The following is a 15,626-nucleotide window of genomic DNA, read 5'->3' as shown; positions in this document are numbered from 1 at the left end:
GTGACAGAGATAGGTTTGGTTAAGGAGATGAGATTAGATATATATATATGTTGGATTAGAGATGAAAAAGAAAACAAGAAGAAATCAACAAAATATCAATGTAGAACACATATTACTTGACAAACCCTTCGACACCATTTTTTGATGGAGAGAAAAGAAGAGGGAAGAATTCAACTTTGATTGATACACCAAATCCAAGACCTTCTTCGATTAAAGTTGACCTTCCAAGGATAGCTTACAAGAATGGCTAGTCTTCCTCTACGAGAAAGTGTAGGCTTAGGTTTATGTTAATGGCTAAGTACAATTACGCATTACTACTCACTCCCTCATAAATTCCTCTCATCAATGGCGTGAATGCTTCAATGGTTTTCAAGGAAGAAGAGGTACCCTTTTATAGGTGAAGGGAACCCCCAAGGGTTTACACAAGAAGAGAAGAGCCAGTGTGAACAGAAACTGGAAAAGTTGGAAATGAGTTGTCCCTACATGATGTGGACAGACTAGGGTCCAATATATTTTGATCACATCTCCTCAACCGTGGCTCCAAATAAAAAAGTAAAAATATGGGCATAAAATTCAGCTCATGAGCTACGACTCCCATTTCATATGCTTTTTCCAATTTGGATTGGAACCTTGTGTAAAAAATCATCAAAATAGGGTACAGTTGTGGCAGCAAAAGTCTTCTTGTGGTCCCCTTAGCATAGACTTTTATTTGATTCCAATGGACACCTCATGCCATATGAAAGCATGACATTGCTCCTTCACAAAGTTTTGTAGTCATGCTTGCAATAATGCATTAAAAATAAGCGTATCTTTGAAATCATGCCACCTAGTGTCCCATTAGGATTGGATTCCCTCCTAGTAGCTATTTAAAAAGAAATATAAGAAAAATGTGAAAAATACATATATATTGGAATTTACCCTAGATATAGGATCTAGCTAGGGTGTAAGATGATAATGACATAGTATAAATAAAGAGTCAATGCTTTTTTTCCCAAGTTAAAGAGGTGGAGCTATTGACCCTTTTTCCATAGTACTTTTTGACGGTAAAGTAAGAATATGTTACCCTTGAGATAAATAATAGGATCAGATAGAAAGCTTATTATTATACTTAAATATGGATATGTACATTATAGAAAATATAATTATGTATCCAAAAAATGGCAAGATAGATCTTGTAGCATGCGTTTCCACTATGTACGTGTCACAACACGACATCCACCCCCTCTAAACGTGCACATCCTCCAGTATGTGCCACATTATTTCTTTGTAAGATCAGCCCTCTTGTACATCTTCCTTGCTTTCTTCTTCTCTGGATGACTCCAGAGTTTCATCTTCACTTTACTCTTCACCTGTGTTTTTCTCTTCTTCCTCATCAACATCTTCTGTATCCTTGTCTCCTCTTCTCTGAAACATTTGATCCTTTTTCCTGCAATGGGAATCGTTACTTTTGTACCATCTAGTTAAAAAAAACTATAAGTAGCATTTTCATGCACATGCTTTACAACATACGGTCCAAACCATCTTTTTGAAAACTTACGCATGAGTGTGTGTTGGTTATCAAGGCTACTATCATACACTAAAACCGAGTCACATTTGTCAATTGCTTTGCTCCTAAGCTGATTTCGCTTATCAAAGTAGTCCTTTTTTTTCAACCTTGCATTTTTGAGTCATTATTTTGTAGCCTCAATGTCTCCAGCTCTTCTCTCTAGTTGCCTTATACGCAATGCAAGGAGATCTTCCCTGCTAAGCCCCTCTTGCCAAGGTAGTACATTGCATGTGGGAATTGTATCTTCAATCGACATCACTAGCTTTTGACCATACATTAGCTCCGTAGGCATGTAGCCAGTTATTATTGAGCTATGTGTTGTACGATCAGCCCATAAAGCATATGGTAACAATTTTGGCCACTCACCAACTCTTCCTTCACAAGCCTTGGCTAAAGCTTTGATGATAGTAGGATGCCCTCTTTGACTCTTTCTATTGCCTTCAGGGTTGTAAGCTGTAGTAAGAGAAAGCTTGATTCCTAATCTCGAAAAGAACTCCCTTGTTTCTTCGGCATCTAGATCACCTCTGTCTGCAATGATCCTTTCCACACAACCATAACGGCAAATCACCTCATCAAGAAGGAATTTACACACAGCTTCTGTGGTTTTAATTCCTAATGCTCTTCCTTCAACCTGATTAGTTAGGTCCTCTCGTGCAAGAACCAAGTATCTCATCTACCAGAGTCCTAAAGGCATTGTCACTAGATCCACAACCCATCTATAGTGTAGGGCTAGTGGATATGTAGGGTGCAATCCATCACAATGTTGGACATTTGAATACATTTGACAAGTTACACACGACTCTACAAATTGAGATACATCTTTATACATACTTTTCCACCATTATTTTTCTTTCAACTTGGAGAAGGTTGCCCACACACCCCTGTGTCCAGCCCATAGGCTCTCATGAAACTCTTGCATAAGCTTTACTTGAGTCTCTTTTTTACATATAACCCTTTGTGGTGTAGAACCCTTTTGTTTAGGATGCTTCCACAAGTAACCATCCCTCAAAAAGTACCCATATGCTTTTCTGCGTATCCTCTTGAATTTTTGTTCAGACCAATCATCCTGTTTTGTTAGAGTACTCAAGTAGCTTCCAATAAGAAGCCAATCACCTTCATAAAGATCTTTTAAGAGCAATTCAAGTGAATTAGTCATACAGACATTGTTACCTTTGACATGAGAGATAGAATAGAACTTTGTACCTACATCATCTCCCTCATCAATCATTTATGACTCATCTTCATACCTTGCCCTTGATAGCATATCTGCCACTGTATTGTTTTTACCTGAAATGTGCTTAAACTTGGGATTTAAGGACTTAATGTAGGCAATCCACCGCAACTTAGCAATGTCTAGCATTGAGCAGCTTGTAATCATCCCAAGAAGTGGTAGACAACCTGTTTCTACAACCACACATGCACCAAATAGGTACTCTTTCCCAATTTTCAAGGCTGTAACCATACCCCTCAGCTCTCTTTTTATCTGTGGATAGTTTCTTTGGCGAGCACTTAGTATCTTTGCTCCAAAATCTTACCACATACCTGCCTCCTTCTTCGTCATCTTGCCCTATTGCCCATCCAATCCCTGTAGGACTAGTGTCTACTGTCACAATTACTGGCCTTTGACACTCATAGTCTACCTTTCTCAAAGTTGGTGCTATCTGAAGCAACTCCTTTAGCTTTCTCATGGCTTTTACATGTGCTTCTGTCCATTTAAACTTTTGATTCTTTCTAATTAGTTTTTGATAAAGTGGATCAGCTACATGTGCATAATGTGGAATCCAAATAACATAAAAGACACATGCTCCCAGGAACCTTCTAACCTCAGTGATGCTAGTGCAAGTGTCTTCCATTCTTTGGATGGCATCTACCTTTGTTGGACAAGGTTTCCTACCATATGGTCGGCACATGTGCCCCACAATGAGCACTTCATTGACACCGAACATAGACTTTTTCCCTGACAAAGTAAGATTCACTTCCTCTAACCTAGATAGAGTTTTATCACAATTATTAATGTGATTTACCACAAACCTGTGACATCCCCTGAGATCCAAAGCTTCATCTTTCTCACTTTCTTCACATCCTTTGATAGGCAAATTATCAATGAACGGCATTGTAATTTGAGGAATAAAGTCACGTAAAACCTTATTCATCCCATTCGTCATATGTGCAACCGAGTTGGTTGCTCCTTGTTCCAAGGTACACATCCTTACCAAACCCAACGGTGTCCTCATGGTTGTCAAGTCTCTGCTTTCGATTGCAAGCTGAAATTGATCATACCCTGAGTAGAGATCCCCCATCGAGTAGATTGTCCTTCCTGCAAACGCCTCTGCAAACTCATCCACAATCGGTCCTGTACATACATTTCTAATTGTCACTTTGTTCAATAGTTTCATATCTTGGATGAAGCGTAGAGCTCCATTCTTCTTTGGAACTGTGAACCACCTGTTTGAGTATGGAGCACAAGAAGGCTCCAAAATTCCCATTTTGATTTTCTCATTCAGTAGCTCTACTAACTTTGGCAAATGTGCCTTTAGAACTGGAATAGGCCGCAAATTCCAAGGCACATGAGGTATTGTAAAAATTACCATAGGAGCTACAATAGAAGGATCAACGCATCCTATCTCATGTGGCTCAAATGCAAAAGCCTTACCATGCTTTGAAAGCATTCCTTTGAAGAACTTTGTCTCCTCATGTGTTAGGAACTCCTCGCATTCAATTTGCAACTCTTGAAAAGACTCCTTTGTGAAGGTATGCCCGATCCTTTTAGGATTCCTTAAACTTGCTCAATATTTTCCCTGTTGTTGGGTGGTAAGGGTGAAGCTACTGGTTTCACCTTCTTTGCTACACTCTTGTATTTAGTTTCGACATGGACTTCTGGGCCAAGTTTTTGATCTTCTTTGAAGGCTTCTATGACTTGATACATTTCCATAGAGCATACTCCCACAACACTATTTTCAAGATGAAAATTCGACTCCATTATAGCATCAAGCTCACCCATAGTATCTACAAAAGAAGTTTGCTCACACAAACCCAAAACATTTCCAGTAGGCTCTAGCAACCCACTCTCTTTCATGCCTATTTGTACATTATGTACATATTGCCTCTCACATCTCTTCAAATCTTTAAGTTTTGTAAAACATACTGATCCAGTCCTTGTTACCAAGGAGCCCGTTGAGAAAGTTTCACATATTTTTAGATAAGGCGAGACCCTTTTTCTTTCTGTACCACTGCAATCCCGCTTTACAATGGTACTTGGCCAAAACCCATCATTTCCCTATGGTCATGAAACTCTTTGCTCACCTTTGGTAGAGGATGATCTCTGAGGTGGTCACAATTTCTTTCATGATTTACACAAACTATGAGAAATTGGATAGCACGTTTACCATCTTTGTTGCGTATCCTAGCATATGATGAACCATCGTCCATTACCTTTGTTTCCATTCAAACTCCCACAATGTAGGGCTGTCCAAGGATGAGATGATATGAAGATGTATCTTGTACAAAGAAGTTTTGGTCAATCTTTACATCACCTATTGTCACCTTCACACCTGGACATGCTGCATACAATTCACCGGATGAATTGTTTGCCACTTTTACCATCCAACCATGATCTGTGTCCATCGTCCATTTGCACTTGTTGTAGAGACTTTTTGACATTATGTTTATTTCTGTAGTGCCATGAGAGGGACGCCATCGCTTGGAGCTCAAGAGCTCTCTCTTGAGCTAATGGTTGCCCATTTGCACCACTTGTTGCTAGGGACAAGGCCCACGCAGCACCGTGAGAGGGATGCCATCGCTTGGAGCTGAAGGGCCTACCAGACCACCACGTCGTCAGCTTACTTGTGCAAGTAGAGCCGCCAACGGTTGCCCATTTTCACCACTTGCTGCCAGGAACAACGCCCACACAGCGCCGTGAGAGGGACGCCATCACTTGGAGCTCAAGTGCTCTCTCTCTCCCACTAGTTGACTATGTGAGGCGTCTGTTGGAGCTCTTATACCCTACTTATCCAGCTTCCACTTCGTATTTGGGATTCCCCATTGGACACGTGTCAGCACCCTACGAAGTGGGCTTTTGAAAGGCCTCCATAACCCTCTCCACTTTTTTCCACCTTTAAAAAACCTTTGCCATTTAGTGCACATGGCTTCAATCACTGAGTCGTCCAAACCATGCGAACCCCGACATTCTCGGCCTCGAACTCCTCTATCACATCCACCTTTTGACTTTGGGAGGACATCTAACCAAGCCAACCAAAACATGCAAAACACATATAATGACTCTTCTCTGCTAATTGCCCCAACCTTCACCGACTTGTAGCTTGGAAACCATGAGCCCAATTGAGGGGCCATTGCTTCCTATCAGCTTCATACAGTTTATACTCCATCCACAAACCTCATCTGGCTTCAAAAAACACCTGGTGGGACAAGTTTCACAAAGCATCCAAACCAACTCAGAACTGGCCCCCGGCAAGACTTCACAACCCTATAACCTGGCATCCAGGATCCCAATTGACGATCTGAAAGGACAGCCATGGACCATAACTCGAGTATCTCACATTCACTTGCTAAAACCAACCATGGCCATCTGTCCATGTCTTCCCTGTCCCTCGGGGATCTGCATAAAGTTCTAAATTTGAGCTTTAATATCTTTCACATCGTGGCTCCGTTTGATGAGTTGTTTAGACTAGCTTTCATAGCATTTTGAACACTACATTACTAGGCACTAGCACATCACTTGGGACACTTGGACGTACCTTCCCAATTGGCCTTTCTTGGAGTCTTCTCAGCCCAAAAAAACACATTATACATACACCTCTGCTACCACCTGTTTGCCCAGGTCTCCCACACTGGCTTTAGCCCTTTGGCATGCACCTGTGACCATGTGCATCACAACTCAACACACATTATAGAATCGACCAATTTTGGCTACACAAGCGCTACAACCGATGGCCACTATTCTTAGCATTTCGACACGCTGCTAAACGACGTCTTCGTTGAGCCATCCCCAATGTTTTAGAATACTAGGCGTTTGCAAGCTCATCTACGAAACGCGGTGTCCCTATCCCTGCATCCTTGCGCCCACCTGCATTCTAAAATGCTCGTCTTGTTTTCCTAGCTAGCAACGACAAACCATCCCACCTCCCTTGTCCTTGTAGCAGTGGCCCCCTCTCTTCCAACAAGTGAGCCCAGTGTTTTAAAACACTGTGGGATGTGAGGGCACCCTTTGGAAGAAGAGAGAAGAGGTGGGGCTTTGAGCCCATTCTGTGAATCTTTGGAGCAACTTGGGAGGACTTTGAAGCTCAATGTTTTGAGCGAAGCTTCGTGGATCGGCTTGGGAGATGGAGAGGTGTAACTTTGGAGCTGAAGAGAGAAACAACCTGGATGTTTAGTTTTGCGGCTTGGTTCGTGCAGCCACCCTTGGAGTGCGAGAAGGTTTCTTAGAATTCCAAATCTTGCAACTTCATCATGGCCTCCCCTTGCTCGAACGCCATCGACAAATTGAACGGAAATAGCTACACTCATTGGAATTTAATCACGCAAACTTAATTCTCACAGAAAGGCTTATGGGATGTTGTCGACAACTCAGAGACCCGTCCCATGATAGATCCCCACAACAGGTACACCCATCCTCAAGATGACGAATATCGCCAATTCTATGTCGACTGGGATGCGGCTATTGAAAATTCAATGTCATCCATTGCAGAATCAGACTTTTCTCCAACCATTCATACTTTGAAGGATGCTGAGGATATGTGGTTCAAGCTGGTAGGATTGTTTGATCGGGATCCTACAATGCGAATAGTGTGCACCCTTCTTGGACAATTATTTGCCATCAACTTTCCAGGAGTAATTTCCTCAATCATTTCATATGAATACTAAAGTTACTCATGATCAATTATCACCTATGAAAAGTGCACTAACGAGTACTCAGTTAGCTGCTTTGGTTTTGACGAAGTTGCTTGAGGCATATAAGACAATTTCTACGACACTTCTGCTACAAGTCACGAAGGAAAAGTTGGAGCTTGAGGATCTCATCACTTTTCTCATTGAGGAGGAAGTTTGTTGATAGCTCAAGGCACAATTCAAATTTCTAAGACAACATGTAAGGAAGCACTTACTGCTTCGGATTCCAGAAAGAGGATGAAGAACCAGTGTTACAATTGTGAAAAGCGTGGTCATTTGGCCAAGGATTGCAGATCCGAAGGCAAAGACAACATGTGAGGAAGTTTGAGGATAGCTCAAGGCACAATTCAAATTTCTAAGACAACATGTGAGGAAGCACTTACTGCTTCGGATTCCAGAAAGAGGATGAAGAACCGGTGTTACAATTGTGAAAAGCGTGGTCATTTGGCCAAGGATTGCAGATCCGAAGGCAAAGACAGAGACTCTACAAAGGAAAAGGTAAAAGCAAGCATCAGGAGGAAAGCAGTGATAGTGACTCATCAGGGAAGGATAGAAAAGCGGCTAATGGCGTAGTAAAGTCGACATTGGCAAGATCGCCCGCCTTCTAGTCACATGGATACTAGCCACCAACAACTTCAACCAGAGAGAGGCTCATGAGTGGGAGAGAGGGTCAAGCACTACTCCGTAGAAATAATTTGGACCCTTCTGTTGGAGTTCAAGTTATCTATGTTTGAATCCGTAGGTCGGAGTTCAAGGCACAATATCTGGCAGGGAACCAATCAGACGATCTAAAATACTATGGATGAGTGTACCAATCCATTGTTGTTGGTCGCATCATGGACAGGATGTCTTTTACAGTTAATTATCTTGAAGTATTTTTATTTTGGGACATGATGTGTTCACCATTCACCAATGGGGATTCTTGGACAGAGTGTGGTGTACAGTTCAAATTCTCTACAAAGGCAATCAATGCTCAAGATGGAATTCTTATGAGGTACAAAGTTATCAAAATTGAGGTGTATCCAGTAGTCCAAGGCCCTTTACTAGGGTGTCCATGGTAGCTTCTTCATCGACTTGGTCTCACTATTGATATCCACTATGAATTGCAGAGAGGGTGTTAGAGTTTTGGCATCTCAAGTGAACTTCCCAATGTGATCCCATTATTTCTTTTGGCTTTCAGGTATTTGTTTTACTTGTTTGTCAAAGTCTGGGTAGGAGAATTTACTGAGATTTCTCTATAAGCAACCCCTTGCCTCCATTGTACACACATTCATTTATTCATTACCAAGATTGATTGGTTTGGGTGAACAGGAAGTGCTTCAAGATAGAGAGCTCTCCAAGCATGGGACTCTATGGTTGGGTGGACATTTCTAGGTAGTGCTCCGAGGTAGAGAGCTCACAATAGAGCTCCTCCAAGGGATTTTCACACGAGGCTATGACATTGCAGATTCTACTTATGGTACACTACCATATGGCTTCATTTTAGGATATGGACATGTGAATCCTCAACCACAAGTGTGTGTTAAAGAACAGAGAGAGCACCTACATGTGTGCATGAATTATTACTCATAAGGATTTGTCTTGTTGTGATACAAATGTAGCATATGTGGAATCATAAGCATCATAGAGTTTTAGGCAAAAGCCCCTTGGAAGACTTGTAGCTACTCTTTATACAATAGTAAATCAACATTCAAAGAACTTGGCCACATGTAAAACAGGAATTGATTGAGTGCAAGGTGTATAGATATCCTTTGTAGAGTCTTCATGTATGAGATTTCTAAGGTTCGTAGATTTCTAGAAATATTAGAATTCTGTTAATGCAAAAATTGAAAACCTTATCGAGGTCATAAAAGAAATTTCACTGTTTTTCTTTAACATCTACAACAAAGGTTTTTCAAAATGTAATGATTATAGTTGCTAAACATATAGTAAGGCAATTCGCATAATTAGCCATAGTGGCTTTACATAAACTTGCACAATCACAAAGTTCAAGATACTCAAGCTCTATTACCCATGTGAAAGAACCTAAAGGATTTTGCAAAAAATTACAAACTTGCAGAGAATATGTTTTTTTTCTTTAAGAAAGTGGGGAAAAAGATTATGATAGAGTGGGGCATTACCTCGCTGTGGTACATGGTTGGGGCAGCATTACAAGGCGTTCTTCCTTCAAAAAGGGTGGGTCGAAGAATAGTAAAATTTGCAGCAACGAGCACTACACAAGAGTCAAGACGTTTCACGGTTCCAGCCTCGAGTCCAAAGGACTAAGTCGCCAATCAATCTGTACCACAAGTACAAGATGAGATAACAAGAAAGCAGCATTAGAAACCTGCCATGAAAACTGATCATGCAAAAGGGCACGGCCATTCTCCTACAAAGTACACATTGCATCATTCACAAACAGAAACCCACCATTCCAACACGATCACCCAAAAGAGCCCTCAACAAGCTGCCGCCGTTAAAGCTGAGGGCAGAGAAAAGCAGCGAGAGAAATGTAGCCAAAATAGAGCTCCAACACAGAGCGCTCCTATTTGCATAACCGTCGCTGCCACAACCCTTCACAGAAAAGCAACCCTTTAACCTGCGAGATAGCACATACACGCAAGCGCATCTGAGAGAGAGAGGTGGGCACAATATAGCTCTGCGAGTAAGACATTGCAGTGTGCGTGTCGCTAAGAGAGAGAGAGAGAGAGAGAGAGAGAGAGAGAGAGAGAGAGAGAGGGACCAGCCCGCAACTCAGTAGCTCGGCTCAGTCCGCAACTTGGCAGCTCGACATGATGACAGCTTGACTGCAGCTCACCTGGAAAAGCTTGCTTCGCATGCAATTTAAGGGCAATGGAGGAGGTACCCAACTTGATATTTTGACAGTAATTCACTTGCTTCAGCTGCAAAAGAGATAGAACACAGCCCAATGAGGCCAAGGCGCCACCAATAAAATAGCGATAGTTGTCTAATCGTCTTCCCAACGCGACAGCATAAAATATGGCCGTGAAAGGGCTGTGCTCTCTCTCTTCTGCGACTGGAGGCAGCGAGCGAGAGAGAGAGAGAGAGAGAGAGAGAGAGAGAGAGAGAGAGAGAGGCTGGATGCTGCTTAATCCGCCGCTTGATTTGGAGAGAGCTGCTAATTTAGCAGAAGGTTGTCTGTATTTGAGTGTGTGAGGCGATGAAAACAAGAAGGAAAGATATCAGATCTTGAAACGCCAAATGGCAAATGGGAAAAAACTGCACAATTGCAGAGAGAGCGGGGCATGGAAGCCGCTTTTTATAGGCCCCCATCCAAGTCGGTTGTTATCCGCAGGTGACGCGCATGGCAGGCAAGCTCGCCTACGCAGTTATTTATGAAGAGAAGGAATCCCCATCTAGTGGGCGGTGGGGAATGTGAAATGAGTACATTTGACCGCGTTCTTCCTCCTATCCTATGCCTCTAAAAAGGTCTACCCTCCCAATTTGTAGAGGCCCATTCACATGTGCATCTCTCTTTTCCATCTTTCGACACCTTCGGGAGTCTAGACTTGAACACATACCACACCCCTTGGGCCTTTGTGCATGCATATACACAATCTGGATGTAGTTGGAGTTGAACACATGGCTCTGTGCACCTACAAATATACCCCAAATGATTATTACTTTCTATCGCACACTTCCGGCCACTATCTTGCTAATCATATGTCCCCTACTGTGAAGCATCACTATGGGGGCTTTTAGAGGCCACACTAGTATTGTGACCTATACAGATGCTCCAAAGTATAAGAGCTACATTGGTGCTTGTCCTTCCACTCGACAAGCTATAAAACAACAAACTTCACTACTACATATGCGTGACACAAGAATTGTCAAAAATAGGGAAGTAATTTTGCATTGATTTTGATACTTTTCACTACACTTATCAAAGCATATCTTTTGTTTGAATTCAAACAATATACTCCTTGCAAACATCTTGTTAGTACAAGTGGCTCCACTTCTTATGTCCATCATCACAAAAAGACATCCTTTTTATCACACCGAGTTGCAAATTCCATGATCTCATGGACCTTTTATAGATTGCCTCTTTAGGCATACTTATAAAAGGAGCTATGCATCCCACTACAAGAGGTTGTGTGCTCTTGTGACGCTGTTAGCGACGGAAATACATTGGGTTTTTATAACCTCCGGCGTCGTTAAAACCGTCGCTACGAGCGTCGCTACGAGAGCGTCGTTATAGGCGTCGCTATATGCGTCGCTATATAGCGACGCCTATAGCGACGCTCTCACAGAAGACTATAGCGACGCTCATAGCGACGCTACAGAGCCATAAATAGCGACGCTTATAGCGACGCCCGATAGAATATTTTTTTGGTGGCAGGGCATTGAATGCCCTGCCACCCATCAACCATATTGTACTTGATTCACTTTTTAAAAAAAGTGCAAAGGTAGATAAGAGACCCAAAATAGTCACCCACAAGACGCATTGTTTGCAAAATTGACAATTGTACACATTATAGGCAAAATGAATTGATTGGCAAATGTAATAATGACAATTGTACAACATCATAGGTATAAAGAATTTATTGGCAAAAGGAACTGCGGTGACAAATGTAATAATATACATGGTTCAAAAAGACGTATAAAATCCGTCTCATGATACATAAGCTATGAGAAACCCTAAACTAATGCTATCTAGCTACGGCTAAACTGACGTCGTCTAGTCAGACGTCTCATCGCGTCCAAGCGGCGTATCTGTCGGATTCTGCAAAAAAAGACAATAAGACAGTTTTCAGTAAATATAAACATATAACGACATTTATAAAACAATACAAAAAATAAAAAAGAGTAAACCCTAATACTAACCATGCCGCAGCGAGAACTGAGAATGTCCATCAGGGCGTTTAAGCCCTTCCTGCCTGCGTACTCGCGCTCGTACGGTGTGGGATCACGTCCTGTCATCGACCACTGTCAAAACATACAAAGATTTCATTATGTTAGAACTAAAAAACTCATAAACCCTAAACTATCGAACATGCATAAAGAGCAATGTGAAAAGACTTACAAAATCGGCCTCAAATGATGCCCATCCACCGCTCCCCAAGTGGTGTGAGCTCCCTGCCTCTACTCGCGCTCTGGCTGCATCCTTTTGTTGCTTCCACTTGTCGGGATTCTCGCGCGCTGCTTTCTTCGCATTCTTCCAATCTTCTTTGGCCAGCCAATCTGGCCTATTCCACCCATTCTTGATTGCTTTTTGCACTTCGGAACGCTTGTGTTTGCAGTATTCGCGCATTCGAATCTTCATCAGGTCTTCATTGAAGCGCTGATCCCGCGTTGGAACGGGAAACTCATCATGAAGTATGCTGATGACTCTGTTTTTTAAATCACTTGGTACTTCACTCCATTTGTTTAGTATATAGTGTCTAAACAGCTGAGAGCAAAGACCACGCATGCGCGAAATCACCTTCTTGCCGTCATCATCCATGATGATGCCGCCGCTGATGTCGACGGAGTAAGGCAAGCCCTCTGGCCGGTGACGCGTGAACCTGGGTGTCCCGGCAGGGGTCTCTAGCGGCGTGTTGATGGGGGTACGGACGTCAGGTGTCTCCACCGGCGTCTGGGCCCCGAAGCGAGGAGTGTCGAGTGGGGTGGCTCCTGGCGGAGTAGGTAGAGGTGTGTAGCTTCTAGGAACAGTCAGCCGTGCAAAACCTGGCGTAGACGGCGATGCTGTGGCTGGTGTGGGGGCGGGCAAAGAAGGGGAGGGTAAAGAGCCTCGTCGAACACGAGGCGGTGTGGAGGCATCGGTGGCGGAATCCCCACAACAACCGCCACCGCCACCACTAGAGCGCCGGTGTCTAGACGAGTGTGACGCTCGTCTCGTCGACGCCGAAGCTTCGGAGCGCGCCGAATGCTCCGAAAGAGAGGGAGATGCGGATGGTGTAGGAACGCGCGATGATGCGCCAGAGCGATGACGCTCCACGTACCACTGTCTCTGCTGCGGTGACAAAGAAGAAAGAAACTCCTCATCATCCATACCTGCATTAAACACACGAATATTTAAACTTAATATTGAATGAATAGAGTAGACAATGACGCAAAGACCATTAAATACAATGACGTAATGACGCATATAAATACAATGACGCAATGAATCGAGTGATAGAAGAGGCAAGTCGAAAACTCAGAATTTTCAATCAAAAGATGTGAGCGCGAGTAGAAAAGAGCGTTATACACCATGGAAGGTACTTGAATGAATAAGTCGACAAAAAATCCTCTGTAATCGATCCTCAAAATCTCTTGCAGCGTGCCGAAGTAAGTGAGTTCCGCCACCACAGGATCTGCATCAGAGGAACGTCGTCGACTAGACTGTTCAAATTTTGCCATGATTCCACAATCTTGAGTAAAACGCTTTTTGTCGATTCGTTCCACCCTAAAATGTCGACCTTTACACCATGCTGCTGTGTATGACTTATACTACAACGAACAAAGATTATGAGTGGCCGTTCAAACGTTTATAAATAAAGTCACTTGCTAGTCGTACATTGCAAACTTACCTTGGTCGCGCAACCCCGAGAGTACTCCCACTCTTCTTCAGTCACTTCGTCACCGCATTGTTGTGCGCTTTTCAATTGGTTGTGCAACCATCTTAAGCTCATGAAGGTTGGTAGGCTCTCCAGAACCGCTGGATAGTGCATCGGTGGTCGTCTTCCCCGTCTCCACTCGATTCGTGCCCTTTGTCGCTCTTGCTTTGCATCCTCATATTGTGAAATCCACTTTTGCATCACTGGATTGTGAAGCATGCAAAATCGGTTGATTTTAGCCTCTAGATCTTCCGTCATCTTCTTCTCAACACCGAGATTGCACATGACAATCCCAGATATGCGCTCATCATCTATGGTTCGCCATAGCGTGTCCCGGGATTTATCAAATCCGTCTAGCCACTCTCCAATGTACACTAGGGACTCTGATACCAACCAACCTTCTGCCATGCTACCCTCCGGACGTGCCTTTTGACGCACATATCCCTTAAGCGTTTTCATGAAACGCTCTAAGAAGAACATCCATCTGGAATGAACTGTGCCAGCTATTTCCACCTCATCAACTATGTGAACAAGAAGATGCACCTGAATGGTTAGCATTGTAGTAGGAAAATGTTTCTCAAACATGCACACAAGCTCCGCAGCATTTAGTTTGGCGAATGGTATGGAGTCTACGTCGATCTCCTTTTGTGAGATCCATTGCACCAACTTTGCAAGTTTGTAGATTGTGTTACGGATGTCGAGAGACAAACATCCCTCAATGGCAACCGGTAAGATAAACTGTAAAGTATGTGTAGCAATGATATTAAAGTCCACATTTTATGCAATGATATTAAAGTCCACTATGAACGTACCTGACACATTTTATGCCAATTGTGTGACTTCAAACCGGTAAGCTTTCCTTCTTTAGTAAAACACGTTCGGAGCGAGTGCATTACGCCAGTGGGGGTCCGCAAAGATCGAATGGCCTCTTTTACTTTGCGTTCTTGGGCTCCTGTGAAAATCCATGGTGCTTTAGGGAGTTTTATCGATCCATCAGACGCTGTTTGCGGCCAATATTGCTCCATACGATCCACATTTCTAAGGTCAACTCTGGCTCCCAAAGTATCTTTCTTGCCGGTCAAATGGTCCCATAGTAGATTACCCACATTCTTGAATATGTGCATTGGATCGAGCAAGTGATTGATCACGAGTCGGGGCCAGTATGGTAACTCGTACCATAGAGATAGTCTCTTCATCCCTGGAGGCAATCCGTCATCGCACATCTCCTTCTGCTCTAACCATGCTTGTGCAGACATCCTTGGTGGCTCTCTTCCCAAAAAGCCGTCGCGTAACACATGATTCTCTGGAAGATACGCTTGATGACCTTCGTAGATTTGCTTCTTCAGTGAGGGTGCCCTACGTGCATTCAGTCTAGGTCCACATGTGACACATGCTCTGTATCCGCTTGTTTGAAGCCCTGCATGTATACACATGATAATAGATCAACTATGGGAAAAAACAAGATTTACAGTGTCTGAGTGAGGAGTGTCAATAGATCACCTGAGCATTCTGTTAGCCCGGGATAGTCATGCATGGTCCACATTAGAATACCTCTGATCAAAGCATTCCGTCGTCCTGTGTGTCGGCTCATATCCACCACCTCTATGCCAATCCACAATTGTTGTAGCTCTTCCAAT

General features: G+C 43.1%; 1 long non-coding RNA gene across 1 annotated transcript in view; it reads right to left on the bottom strand.

The window, feature by feature from the left end:
- LOC147465714 (uncharacterized) overlaps positions 1 to 10,650 on the bottom strand; it is a 116,730-nt gene extending 106,080 nt beyond the window's left edge. Inside the window, exons 1-2 of the long non-coding RNA XR_015188097.1 lie at positions 9,860 to 10,650; positions 9,571 to 9,728 (exon numbers count right to left, since the gene is read on the bottom strand). This is a non-coding gene — a long non-coding RNA (uncharacterized LOC147465714). The remainder of the gene's footprint in view (positions 1 to 9,570; positions 9,729 to 9,859) is intronic.
- Positions 10,651 to 15,626: the final 4,976 nt, after the last annotated feature.

This window comes from Adiantum capillus-veneris, chromosome 1 (assembly GCF_014529385.1).
Source record: "Adiantum capillus-veneris isolate H3 chromosome 1, ASM1452938v2, whole genome shotgun sequence".
Taxonomy (NCBI): Eukaryota; Viridiplantae; Streptophyta; class Polypodiopsida; order Polypodiales; family Pteridaceae; genus Adiantum; species Adiantum capillus-veneris.
Note: the sequence above shows the minus strand (reverse complement) of the source record. Positions and strands in the feature narration are given on the sequence as shown.